Source organism: Anser anser (assembly GCF_964211835.1).
Source record: "Anser anser genome assembly, chromosome: Z".
NCBI classification, from domain to species: Eukaryota; Metazoa; Chordata; class Aves; order Anseriformes; family Anatidae; genus Anser; species Anser anser.
In genome coordinates, this window is record NC_139723.1 from 24350497 (window position 1) to 24363436 (window position 12940).

Sequence of the window (12940 nt, forward strand, 5' to 3'; positions counted from 1 at the left end):
CCTTCCCCTTCCCCTTCCCCTTCCCCCTTCCCCTCTTTTCCCCTCCCCTCCCCTCCCCTCCCCTCCCCCTCCCCCTCCCCCTCCCCCTCCCCCCTCCCCCTCCCCCTCCCCCTCCCCCTCCCCCTCCCCCTCCCCCTTGAACCAGTGGGTCAAGGGAGGTGTTTGTACGTCCCTACTCTCTTCTTGTGAGACCCCCACCTGGAGTATTGTGTTCAGGTCTGTGGTCCCCAATATAAAAGAGACACGCACCTAATAGAGGAAGTCCACAAGGATGATCAAAGGGCTGGAGCACTTCTCCTGTGAAGATAGTTGAGGTTGTTCAGCCTGGAGAAGAGAATACAGGGGGACACCTTATAGCAGCCTTTCATACCTAATGGGGGACTACAGGAAAGATGGGGAGGGACTTTTTGTCAGGAGATGTAATGATAGGACAAGAGCTAATGTCTTTAAACTAAAAGAGGGTAGGCATAGAGTAGGTATAAAGAAGAAATTCTTTACTCTGAGGGTGGTGAGGCACTGGAACAGGTTGCCCAGAGAAGATGTGGATGCCCCATCCCCAGAAGTGTTCAAGGCCAGGTTGGATGGGGCTTTGAGCAACCTGGTCTAGTGCAAGGTGTCCCTGCCCATGGCAAGGGGGTTGGAATTAGAGATCTGGAAGATTCCTTCCAGCCCAGGCCATTTTTTGATTGTATGACTGTCAAAGGCAGAGTGGTGAACAAATCTTTCTATATAAACATTAAAAGTAGCACTGACCTACTGAGCTCCAATATCTTTCAAATTTTCAAACATTTCTTATACTACTGCGTAAGAAGTTTTTTTTTTTTTTCTTTCTTGGAAAGTGTTAGGGCTTGAAGAGCAAAATATAAACAGAGACTGAAACATAATATTATATAGGTTTTAATAACATTTACCAATCTTGTTTTTTATTCCCATGGGAATTTGAAAAACCAGATGGCTACTATAAACAGACAGCATATCAAATGTTAATGTACAAACATTTAGCCAGTCCATTAATCTGAATGCCGTTTGTAGGCAAGCATTATGAATTCAATTAAGACAATCCCTTTTGGAAAACACCATTATTTTCTTTCACTCAGCCATTTATAGAGATACTTCTGTCTCCCTGAATGGAAAGGAAGAGTGTTAAAAAAGAAGCTGTTAAGAGGCTGTCATTCTGGAACATGAATGGCAGCCAAATGTTGTCAGTATGTATATAAAAATTACTGGAAGTAGTTTTGCTGGTGTTACAGGAACTGAATAGGTGTTATGTAAGCGAGAAGGTAGTTCAGCTCATCTTCTTCAACTGTCCACCTTTTTAATTTTTTGGGGATACAATTTGAGGTTGTCAAAACACATTTTATACAGATGGCATCTTAGAAATATACTTTCCACTAACCTCTCCTAGTCTGAAATTCAAATTGCATAACTTGCATTTTAAACTAACTTCCAACTTCTTCTGGATGACTTTTCTTTATTTTTCTCTTTGAATTGGTATTGAGATTTTTTTTTTTTTTTTAATCCAGGCATGACTCTTCAATGAAGGTATTTGTAGTTAGTAATGAGTGTATTATTTCACAGATTTTAAATCTCTAGGTAAATACATATCTCATGCCACTACACCAGCCAAAAATCATAAAACCTAAGAATTTTTTTTAAACCACATATAATAAAATGTCTGTCCACTGAAATAATAAAAACAAACAAACAAACAAAAGAATAATTTTCCATCCTTATTTTCCTTATCTGCTCAAAAAGTTATTTATTAAAGCTAAAAATAATAATAATAGTAAATTCCCAATCTAGGTAAAATGGTGTTTATTGAGACTTATGTAAAATAAAACAAAACAAAACAAAATTTCTCATGAAACCTTTTTCCCAGACAAACCTAGAATGGCACAGAAGCAAACAGAATGAAGGTCTTGAGCGATTAACATCTCATGTACACATTAATCCTTTGTATTTCTTCACATATGGTAAACTCAAGAATATCTCTTTTGAAGTTTTCGATTTCCTGTAATCTCAATAACCAGAAGTCCGTATTGCCCATCATGTAAAAACTTGAATGATGTCTTCTTCACCCCCACTACATAGTCTTTTGCTCTATATTTTCAACCACTCTTTTTGTTCTGAACCATAGTATCATTCATGAAATTGTATGTGTTCTACTCAGTCTACCTCCTTAGTCTTACGTACATATAACATTGTGTATATTCATTGAGTATGTGTTGATAAACCATAGCTTGAAATAGCTTCTAGTGTTACTTCTTGGTATTTAGTATTTTGAGAAGACTTGTAAAGAAAAAATGTATTTTTGTAGAATTTCTTACATAACTCTTTTTATATTCACTGTGTCTGCTAATTTAAGCAAATATTCCATCAAACATGACAGTCAAGTGTATGCAGAAAAATAACCAAATTTTCAGTTGTCTTTTTGAAATGTGGCTTTATGGGTATTGAGGGAATTCTGCTCAGTTCAACTGAATAAATTGCTTTTATAATGTTAGTGGAATAAAATTCATTTTAGTACAAAGAGATTGAACAATTTCTTTGGAAAGGATTTTTGTCTCATGAGTAGTGATCCCTACCTTCCTTTGAGAAATACAGAGATTATATATCATACCAAAACAGTTATAACTACATTCCACATTTAGAAATTGATTCAACTATTCTTGAAATAGAACTAAGATCACACAAATCTATCATGTTTTTCAGCTAATATGTATGGTATTTCCAGTTCACAATTAAGGTGCTTAGCTGCACCCAGACTGTTTATTCACTAAATCTGAGTAAAACTGTCCAGGTGATAAGAGCCACCTAAGGACAGCCAGGCGTGTATGCACATACACCCAAGTGCACCCTTACAAACATGGCTTGCTGTAGCTATGCACAAAGAAATGGTTCTTGTGAAACTGGAGTATCATAGAATCACAGAATCATTAAGGTCCTAAAAGACCTTCAAGATCACTTAGTCCAACCATCAGGTTGTTTCATGAAAAGCCATATTAGGGCTTTCCTGTATAAACCCAATCCTGAGGCTTGGAGGCCATTGGTTCAGAGCTGCACTTAGGCAAACTTCTAACAGAGCTAAAGTTTTATCAGAGATAAAACTATGGAGGTGCAGGGCGGGAAGTCAAGTTTCAGAGAGTAGGAAATCATGTCATTATCATTTCCACTTTTCCATTGTACTTTCAAGAATTTTTTCCCAGTGCTTTCATATTAACCCCTTACTTTACCTCACAGTTTTAGTCTCTTCTTTCTCCCAGACTTACATCCTTCCTCCTTTCTTTTTTTGTCCTCACTCCTGTCACATTTATAAATATTTTTCTCTCTTCCTAACTGAATCTCATTTTCTATCCTAAGCAGGGAGTGGAAGGGTTGTGAAAGAAAGTCATTGTCATATTAACACAACATTTGAAGCTACAGAAATATATTTTATATATATACATTTCCTATACATGCTCTATCTTCCCTGATAAGCTGTAAGATATTTAAGACATTATTATGATTAAAGTTGTCGAACACCAGTTTTCAGAACAAGTAGTATCACAAAACTTTACAGCTATTTTCCTCTTCTAAGAAACAATGTTTTATCAACTTGCATACATTTTTTAACTGTTTCTGGGGATAAGACTAGAGAAAGAGGCACAGATTTGTTCTTTAGAAAAGACATTATTATAATATTCTATCTGAGCATTTTACATACTCTTTTGGAGCTCTTAAATTTCTTGGTGAGATGTGAAGTTTGGATAATTATTATATAAAGACCAGCTTTTACCATATAAGCGTAATCTCAACATTCTTTCAGGCAGTTGTCTGTTTGTCTTTATCAATAATCAGATGCAAGCAATTAAAATTTCTGATGATTTTGCATACTCTGGGAATGCTACACATCTCTTAGCTTCTAAAGATGATCAGATTATTCACATAACAGCTCTACAAAGTAATCACAGAATCACAGAATGGGCAGGGTTGGAAGCTACCTGTGAAGATCATCTAGTCCAACCCCCTGCCAAGCAGGATCACCTAGAGCACATTGCACAGGATAGCATCCAGGCAGGTTTTGAGTATCTCCAGAGAAGGACACTCCACAACCTCTCTGGGCAACCTGTCCCAGTGCTGTGTCACCCTCACAGTAAAAAAGTGCCCCCTCATATTCAGTTGGAACTTCCTGTGCTTCAGTTCGTGCCCATTGCCTCTTGTCCTCTCGCTGGGCTCTATACTCTCGACACCCTCCCCTCAGATATTTATACACATTAATGACGTCTCCCCTCAGTCTTTTCTTTTCCAGGATAAACAAGCTTGGCTCTCTCAGTCTATCCTCATACAACAGGTCCTCTAGTCCTCTAAACAATTTCGTAGCCCTCCTCTGGACTCACTCCAGGAGGTCCATGTCCCTTTTGTACTGGGGAGCCCAGAACTGGACAAAAAACTCCAGATGTGGCCTAACTAGGGCTGAGTAGAGGAGGGGATCACCTCCCTTGACCTGCGGCAACATTATTCCAAATGCACCCAGGGATACCGTTGGCCTTCTTGGCCACAATGGCACATTGATGACTCATGGTCAGCCCGCTGTCCACCAGGACTCCCAGGTACCTCTCTGCAGAGCTGCTCTCCAACAGGTAATCCCCCAGCCTGTACTGGTGCTTGGGGTTATTCCTCCCCCAAGTGCAGGACCCTGCACTTGCCTTTGTTGAACTTCCTGAGGTTCCTCTCAGCCTAACCCTCCAGCCTGTCAAGGTCCCTCTGAATGGCAGCAAAGCCCTCTGGGGTATCAGCCACTCCTCCAAGCCTTGAGTTGTCAGCAAATTTGCTGAGGGTACACTCCGTTCCATTGTCCAGGTTGCTGATGAATAAGTTGAACAGGACTGGACCCAGTACTGACCCCTGGGGTCACCGCTAGCTACAGGCCTCCAACTAGATTCTGCACCACTAAACACAACCCTCTGAGCTCTGCCATCCAGCCAATTGCCAATACACCTCACCGCCCACTGATCTAGGCCGCACTTCCTGAGCTTGTCTATGAGGATGTTATGGGAGATAGTGTTGAAAGCCTTGCTGAAGTCAAGGTAGACCACATACACCACTCTGTCCTCATCTAAACAGCAAGTCATCCCACAAGAGAAGGCTATCAAATTGGTTAAGCATGATTTCTGATTTGTGAATCCATGCTGACTATTCCTGATCACCTTATCCTCCACATGCTTGAAGATAACCTCCAGGATGAGCTGTTCCATCACCTTTCCAGGGATGGAGGTGAATCTGACTGGCCTATAGTTGCCTGAGTCTTTCTTCTTGTCCCTTTTGAATACTGGTGTGATATTGGTTCTCTTCCAGCCCTCAGTCACCTCTCTTGTTCTCCACAACCTTTCAGAGATGATGGAGAGTGGCCTAGCAATAATGTCAGCTAGCTAGCTCAGTATCCATGGGTGCATTCCACTGGGGCCCATGGATTTCTGGATGTCAGTTATGCTTAGATGATCTCTGACCTGATCCTCGTCGACCTAGGGAAAGTCCTCCTTTCTCTGGACTTCCTCTCTTGTTTCCAGGGTCTGAGATTCCTGAAGGCTGATCTTTGCAGTAAAGACTGACACAAAAAGTCATTCAGCAACTCTGACTTCTCCATTTTGTTTATTACCAGGGCACCCGCCCCATTCAGCAGTGGGACGACATTTTCACCAGTCTTCCTTTTTCTACTGATGTATTTGAAGAAGCCCTTCTTGTTGTTCTTGACATCCCTTGCCAGATTTAATTCCAAATGGGCCTTGGCCTTCCTTGTCACATCCCTGCATTCTCTGACAGTGTCCCTATATTCCTCCCAAATGGCCTGTCCTTTTTTCCACTTGCTGTAAACTTCCTTCTTCTGTCTGAGCTACACTAGGAGCTCCCTGTTCATCCATGTAGGACTCCTGCCCGCTTTGCTTGCCTTCTTACTCATAGGGATGCACTGATCTTAAGCATAGAGGAAGTGATACTTGAATACTGACCAGCTGTCTGAGACTTCCCTTCCTTCCAGGGCCCTCACCCATGGAATTCTTCTAAGTAGATCCTTGAAGAAGACAGTTTTGATCTCCTGAAGTCTAGGGTTGCAATCCTACTTTTTGCCCTCCTTTCTCCTCACAAGATCCTTAACTCCATCAAGTCATGGTCACTGCAGCCAAGGCTGCCCCCAACCCTCACATCTCCAGCTACTCCTTCCTCATTTGTTAATGCAAAGTCCAGCAGCACACCTCTCGTTGTTGGCTTCTCCACCACTTGTGTCAAAAAGTTGTCATCAGTGTACTGCAGGAACCTCCTGTACTGTTTGTGCCTATCTGTGTGGTCTTCCCAGCAGATATCAGGGTTGCTCAAGTCCCCCATGAGAACCAGGGCTTGTGACTGAGAGGCTACTGCAAGCTGTCTGAAGAAGGCTTCATCTACTTTCTCTTCCTGATTAGGTGACTTGTAGCAAACACCCACAACAGTGTCAGCCATGGTAGCCTGCCCTTTAATCCTTACCCATAAGCTCTTATCTCACTCGTCGTTCACCTCTGGGCAGAGTTCCATGCATTCCAGTTGCTTTCTCACATAAAAAGCAACTCCACCATCTCGCCTTTCTGGCCGGTCTTTTCTATAAAGCACATAGCCTTCCATGAAGCATTCCAGTCATGCAAGGAATCCCACCATGTCTCTGTGACTGCAATGAGATCATAGTCCTGTGACTGAACACAGAATTCATTAATTCTGATCTATTGAAACCAAGTGGAAGTTTTCATGTAGTGTTGGTTCCATGTTGACCTGAAATAAATTCAATCCCACACTGGAAACAGTGCACAAAAGCTGTCTTCCAGCATGCTGCTGCTTGATGTTCCTATCTGCTTAATATGCTGAGGAGTCAGGCAGCACAGTAGGGAAAGAAAAGTTTGTAGAAGGTATGTTTTAAAATATGAAGAAGGAATAGGAACCCAGTTACAGAAGGATAAGAGGGTTGAAAGTATTTGGGCTAAAAGGCTGGCTTATGTCATTTTTGTGCAACTGAACATGAGAGCATCAGACACAAATGACATAATTTTCTAGAATACAGAATGAGGATGAGGTGTCAAAAGGAAGCACAGGAGTTTTATGGTGCGTTACTTTCTGTATGTGCTCCCTGTTGCACTGTTTATCCTTTCCGAGCCCTGATTTAAGATTGTTATGGTACTGTGCGGTGTAGCAATGGCTTATGAAATGATGAGATATCTGGTCACGACTTTAACCTGGTATTTGTACTCAGCACTGACGTCGACTCTATACTTTGGAACCCATATCTCGGAAACTATTAGCAATTACACCTATTGCCTGTTTTCGTTAGGGAGCCAATCTGTGAAGGGGACAGGGGAAGACATGTTTCCCTACCTGTTCACTCTCCCTTTCTCCTTCACCACCACCCTCTTATCCCCCGAGCTAGTTACGGTGGTTCTCCGAGATGTTGAATATCCTTGGGATACTCAGACCAGCCTGCTCTTGTTGTTATGTCTCCTGAATGCGCTTCAGATTTTGTGGAGGGTTAAACAACTACTTAGGAATCTCATCCGGAGATCTGTCTTGAGGCGGGATAGTTGCGAGTGGCAGGGAGTGTGGGAGGATATGGGCAGGTTTCTAGAGCAGTGGTCACCTCCAGTGTTTTGGACATTCACCCCTGAACAACTGCAAAATCCTAAAAAGCTGGCAGAATGCTTGAAAAAAAGGTGTCATGACTCTGGCAGTTCCAAAGTGACACAAATCACTGTAGCGTGCTGGGGTCTGGCTTGTGCCTATCGAGCTGCAATTGATGCTACTAGCAACCTAGCTCCAGCTCCTGCAGCCGTTCCAGCTCCAGCTCCTGCAGCCACTCCAGCTGCAGCTCCTGCAGCCGCTCCAGTTCCAGCTCCTGCAGCCGCTCCAGCTCCAGCTCCTGCAGCCGCTCCAGCTCCAGCTCCTGCAGCCGTTCCAGTTCCAGCTCCTGCAGCCGCTCCAGCTCCAGCTCCTGCAGCCGCTCCAGCTCCAGCTCCTGCAGCCGCTCCAGCTCCAGCTCCTGCAGCCGTTCCAGCTCCAGCTCCTGCAGCCGCTCCAGCTCCAGCTCCTGCAGCCGCTCCAGCTCCAGCTCCTGCAGCCGCTCCAGCTCCAGCTCCTGCAGCCGTTCCAGTTCCAGCTCCTGCAGCCGTTCCAGTTCCAGCTCCTGCAGCCGCTCCAGCTCCTGCAGCCGCTCCAGCTCCAGCTCCTGCAGCCGTTCCAGTTCCAGCTCCTGCAGCTGCTCCAGCTCCTGCAGCCGCTCCAGTTCCAGCTCCTGCAGCTACTCCAGCTCCAGCTCCTGCAGCCGCTCCAGCTCCTGCAGCCGTTCCGGCTCCTGCAGCCGCTCCAGCTGCAGCTCCTGCAGCTGCCCCAGCTCGTGCAGCTGCTCCCACTCCTGTGGCTGGGTCAGAGAAACGAGCTGTAGCAGTGCAAGTTGACCCCGCAGAGGGTATTCCAACCCCTGTGGCAGACCCTGTGTCTGGGTTAGAGAAACGAGCTGTAGCAGTGCAAGTTGCCCCTGTAGACAAGGTGAAAAAATGGTATAGAGGCTCAGGTCGTTTAAAACGCAGACAGTCTTCTGATAAGTCTGGGCGTAGTGAAGACGAGGCTGGGCCATCAAAGGTGCAGGAGACTGAAGGTGAGGATGAGGATGGCGAAAAATCAACAGTAACTACCCGGACTCCATACCAGCCATCAAAGGTGCAGGAGACTGAAGATGAGGATGAGGATGTCGGAAAATCAACAGTAACTACCCGGACTCTACACCGGCCATCAAAGGTGCAGAAGACTGAAGATGAGGATGAGGATGTCGAAAAATCAACAGTAATTACCCGGACTCTATACCAGCGTGAGCTACGAGATGTGCGAAAAGATTTTGGTCGCTGTATAGGCGAGCAGCTTGTCACCTGGCTGCTCCGGTGCTGGGACACGGGAGCCAATTATGTGGAATTGGAGGGCAAGGAAGCCAGGCGGCTGGGATCCCTTGCTAGGGACGCATGCATTGACAAAGCAATTGGAGATGGAGCACAATCTCGCAGCCTCTGGAGGCGTCTCCTGTCAGCTGTGAAGGAAAGGTATCCCTTCAAGGAAGAACTTGTATGTTTACCAAGCAAATGGACCACCATGGAGAAGGGAATTCAGTACCTGAGGGAATTGGCCGTACGGGAAGTAATTTATAAGGACCTAGACGACGCACAAACATCCGCAGATCCAGATGCAGTCCGGTGTACACTACCCATGTGGCGGAAGTTTGTACAGAGTGCCCCATCATCATATGCCAACTCATTGGCAATACTAGCCTGGAAAACGGAGGAGAATCCCACAGTGAATGAAGTGACTAAAATACTCCGGCAGTACGAAGGAAATCTCTCCTCTTCCCTAAAGGCCTGTGTCTCAGCTGTGGAGAAACTCTCTGAAGAGGTCCACCAACTTAAAGAGAATTTATCTTCCCCTCCACCTGAACGAACCAGTGTCCACCAGCTAAAAGAGAATGCTTTAGAGAAACTTTCTGAAAAGATCCACCAACTTGAAGAAAGATTATCTTCCCCTTCACCTGAACGAACCAGTGTCCACCAGCTAAAAGAGAATGCTTTGGAGAAACTTTCTGAAAAGATCCACCAACTTGAAGAAAGATTATCTTCCCCTTCACCTGAACGAACCAGTGTCCACCAGCTAAAAGAGAATACCTTGGAGAAACTTTCTGAAAAGATCCACCAACTTGAAGAGAGATTATTTTCCTCCCCACCTGTACAAACCAGTGTCTCAGCTATTAGGGGTAAACGTTCATCTATGCAAGGAAGACAATATGGTGGGCACACACACCGCGCCACCCTGTGGTTTTACCTACGTGACCATGGAGAGGACATGAGAAAATGGGATGGAAAATCTACTGCGACCCTAGAGGCACGGGTACGTGAATTGCAAAGGAAAACAATTGGGAAAAAGGAGTTCTCTGAAAGGTTTGCTGCTCCAACTTCCAGCAGGCAGTCCTTTAAACACAGAAATGAAGATTCTGACCAGGACTAGAGGGGCCCTGCCTCCAGCCAGGGGGAGGAAAGGGACAATCGAGTTTATTGGACTGTGTGGATTCGATGGCCTGGCACGTCAGACGCACAGAAGTATAAGGCTTTGGTAGACACCGGTGCACAATGTACTCTAATGCCATCAAGCTATAAAGGGCCAGAGCCCATCTGTATTTATGGTGTGACGGGGGGATCCCAGCAGTTAACTGTATTGGAGGCTGAAGTAAGTCTAACCGGTAATGAGTGGCAAAAGCACCGTATTGTGACTGGCCCAGATGCTCCGTGCATCCTTGGCATAGACTATCTTAGAAGAGGATATTTCAAGGACCCAAAAGGGTTCCGCTGGGCTTTTGGCATAGCTGCTTTGGAGACAGAGGACATTAAACAGTTGTCTACCTTGCCTGGTCTCTCAGAGGACCCTTCTGTTGTGGGGTTGCTGAGGGTTGAAGAACAGCAAGTGCCGATCGCTACCACAACTGTGCACCGGCGGCAATATCGCACCAACCGAGACTCCCTGAGTCCCATCCATAAGCTAATTCATCAACTGGAGAGCCAAGGAGTGATCAGCAAGACTCATTCACCTTTTAATAGTCCCATATGGCCAGTGCGAAAGTCTAATGGTGAGTGGAGACTAACAGTGGACTATTGTGGCCTGAACGAAGTCACGCCACCACTGAGTGCTGCAGTGCCGGACATGCTAGAACTCCAGTATGAACTGGAATCAAAGGCAGCCAAGTGGTATGCCACAATTGATATCGCTAATGCATTTTTCTCCATCCCTCTAGCAGCACAGTGCAGGCCACAGTTTGCTTTCACTTGGAGGGGAGTCCAATATACTTGGAATCGGCTGCCCCAGGGGTGGAAACACAGCCCTACCATTTGCCATGGACTGATCCAGTCTGCGCTGGAGCAGGGGGAAGCTCCTGAACACCTGCAGTACATCGATGACATCATTGTGTGGGGTGACACTGCAGAAGAAGTTTTCGAGAAAGGGAAGAAAATAGTCCAAATCCTTCTGAAGGCCGGTTTTGCCATAAAACAGAATAAAGTTAAAGGACCTGCACGAGAGATCCAGTTTTTAGGAATTAAATGGCAAGATGGACGTCGTCAAATCCCAATGGATGTGATCAACAAGATAACAGCTATGTCTCCACCAACTAGCAAAAAAGAAACACAAACTTTCCTAGGTGTCGTGGGGTTTTGGAGAATGCATATTCCAAATTACAGTCTGATTGTAAACCCGCTCTACCAAGTAACCCGTAAGAAGAATGCTTTTGAATGGGGCCCTGAGCAACGACAAGCCTTTGAACAAATTAAGCAGGAAATAGTTCATGCAGTAGCCCTCGGGCCAGTCCGAACAGGACCAGATGTAAAGAATGTGCTCTACACCGCAGCCGGAGAGAATGGTCCCACCTGGAGCCTCTGGCAGAAAGAACCTGGGGAAACTCAAGGTCGACCCCTGGGGTTTTGGAGTCGGGGATACAGAGGATCTGAAGCCCGCTACACTCCAACTGAAAAGGAGATATTGGCAGCATATGAAGGAGTTCGATCTGCTTCGGAAGTGGTCGGTACTGAAGCGCAGCTCCTCCTGGCACCCCGACTGCCGGTACTAGGCTGGATGTTCAAAGGAAGGGTCCCCTCTACGCATCATGCAACTGATGCTACATGGAGCAAGTGGGTTGCACTGATTACTCAGCGGGCTCGAATAGGAAACCCCAGTCGCCCAGAAATCTTGGAGGTGATTATGGACTGGCCAGAAGGCAAATACTTTGGGATATCATCAGAGGAGGAGGTGGTTCGTGCTGAAGAAGCCCCCCTGTACAACAAGCTACCGGAAAATGAGAAGAAATATGCCTTGTTCACTGACGGGTCCTGTCGTATTGTGGGAAAGCATCGGAGATGGAAAGCTGCTGTATGGAGTCCTACACGACGAGTTGCAGAAGCTGCTGAGGGAGAAGGTGAATCGAGTCAGTTTGCAGAAGTAAAAGCCATTCAGCTGGCTTTAGATATTGCTGAACGAGAAAAGTGGCCAGTTCTCTATCTCTATACTGATTCATGGATGGTAGCAAATGCCCTGTGGGGGTGGTTACAGCAATGGAAGCAGAACAACTGGCAGCGCAGGGGCAAGCCCATCTGGGCTGCGGCATTGTGGCAAGATATTGCTGCCCGGGTAGAGAACCTGGTTGTAAAGGTACGCCATGTAGATGCTCATGTGCCCAAGAATCGGGCTACTGAAGAACACCAAAACAACCAGCAGGTGGATCAGGCTGCTAAGATTGAAATGGCTCAGGTGGACCTGGACTGGCAACATAAAGGTGAATTATTTATAGCCCGATGGGCCCATGACACCTCAGGCCATCAAGGTAGAGATGCAACCTACAGATGGGCTCGTGATCGAGGGGTGGACCTGACCATGGACACTATAGCACAGGTTATTCATGACTGTGAAACATGTGCTGCAATCAAGCAAGCCAAACGGTCAAAACCTCTTTGGTATGGAGGACGATGGCTGAAATATAAATATGGAGAGGCCTGGCAGATTGATTACATCACACTCCCTCAAACCCGCAACGGCAAGCGCCACGTACTTACAATGGTGGAAGCAACCACCGGATGGCTGGAAACATATCCTGTGCCCCATGCCACCGCCCGGAACACTATCCTGGGCCTTGAAAAGCAAGTCTTATGGCGACATGGCACCCCAGAGAGAATTGAGTCAGACAACGGGACTCATTTCCGAAACAACCTTATAGACACTTGGGCCAAAGAACATGGTATTGAGTGGGTGTATCACATCCCCTATCATGCACCAGCCTCTGGAAAAGTTGAACGATACAATGGACTGTTGAAGACTATACTGAAAGCAATGGGTGCTGGGACATTCAAAAATTGGGATACACATTTGGCAAAGG

General features: G+C 45.7%; 1 long non-coding RNA gene across 2 annotated transcripts in view; it reads left to right on the forward strand.

The window, feature by feature from the left end:
• LOC310890139 overlaps positions 1-12940 on the forward strand; it is a 764802-nt gene that overhangs the window by 397087 nt on the left and 354775 nt on the right. The gene's annotated exons all lie outside the window — the stretch shown is intronic.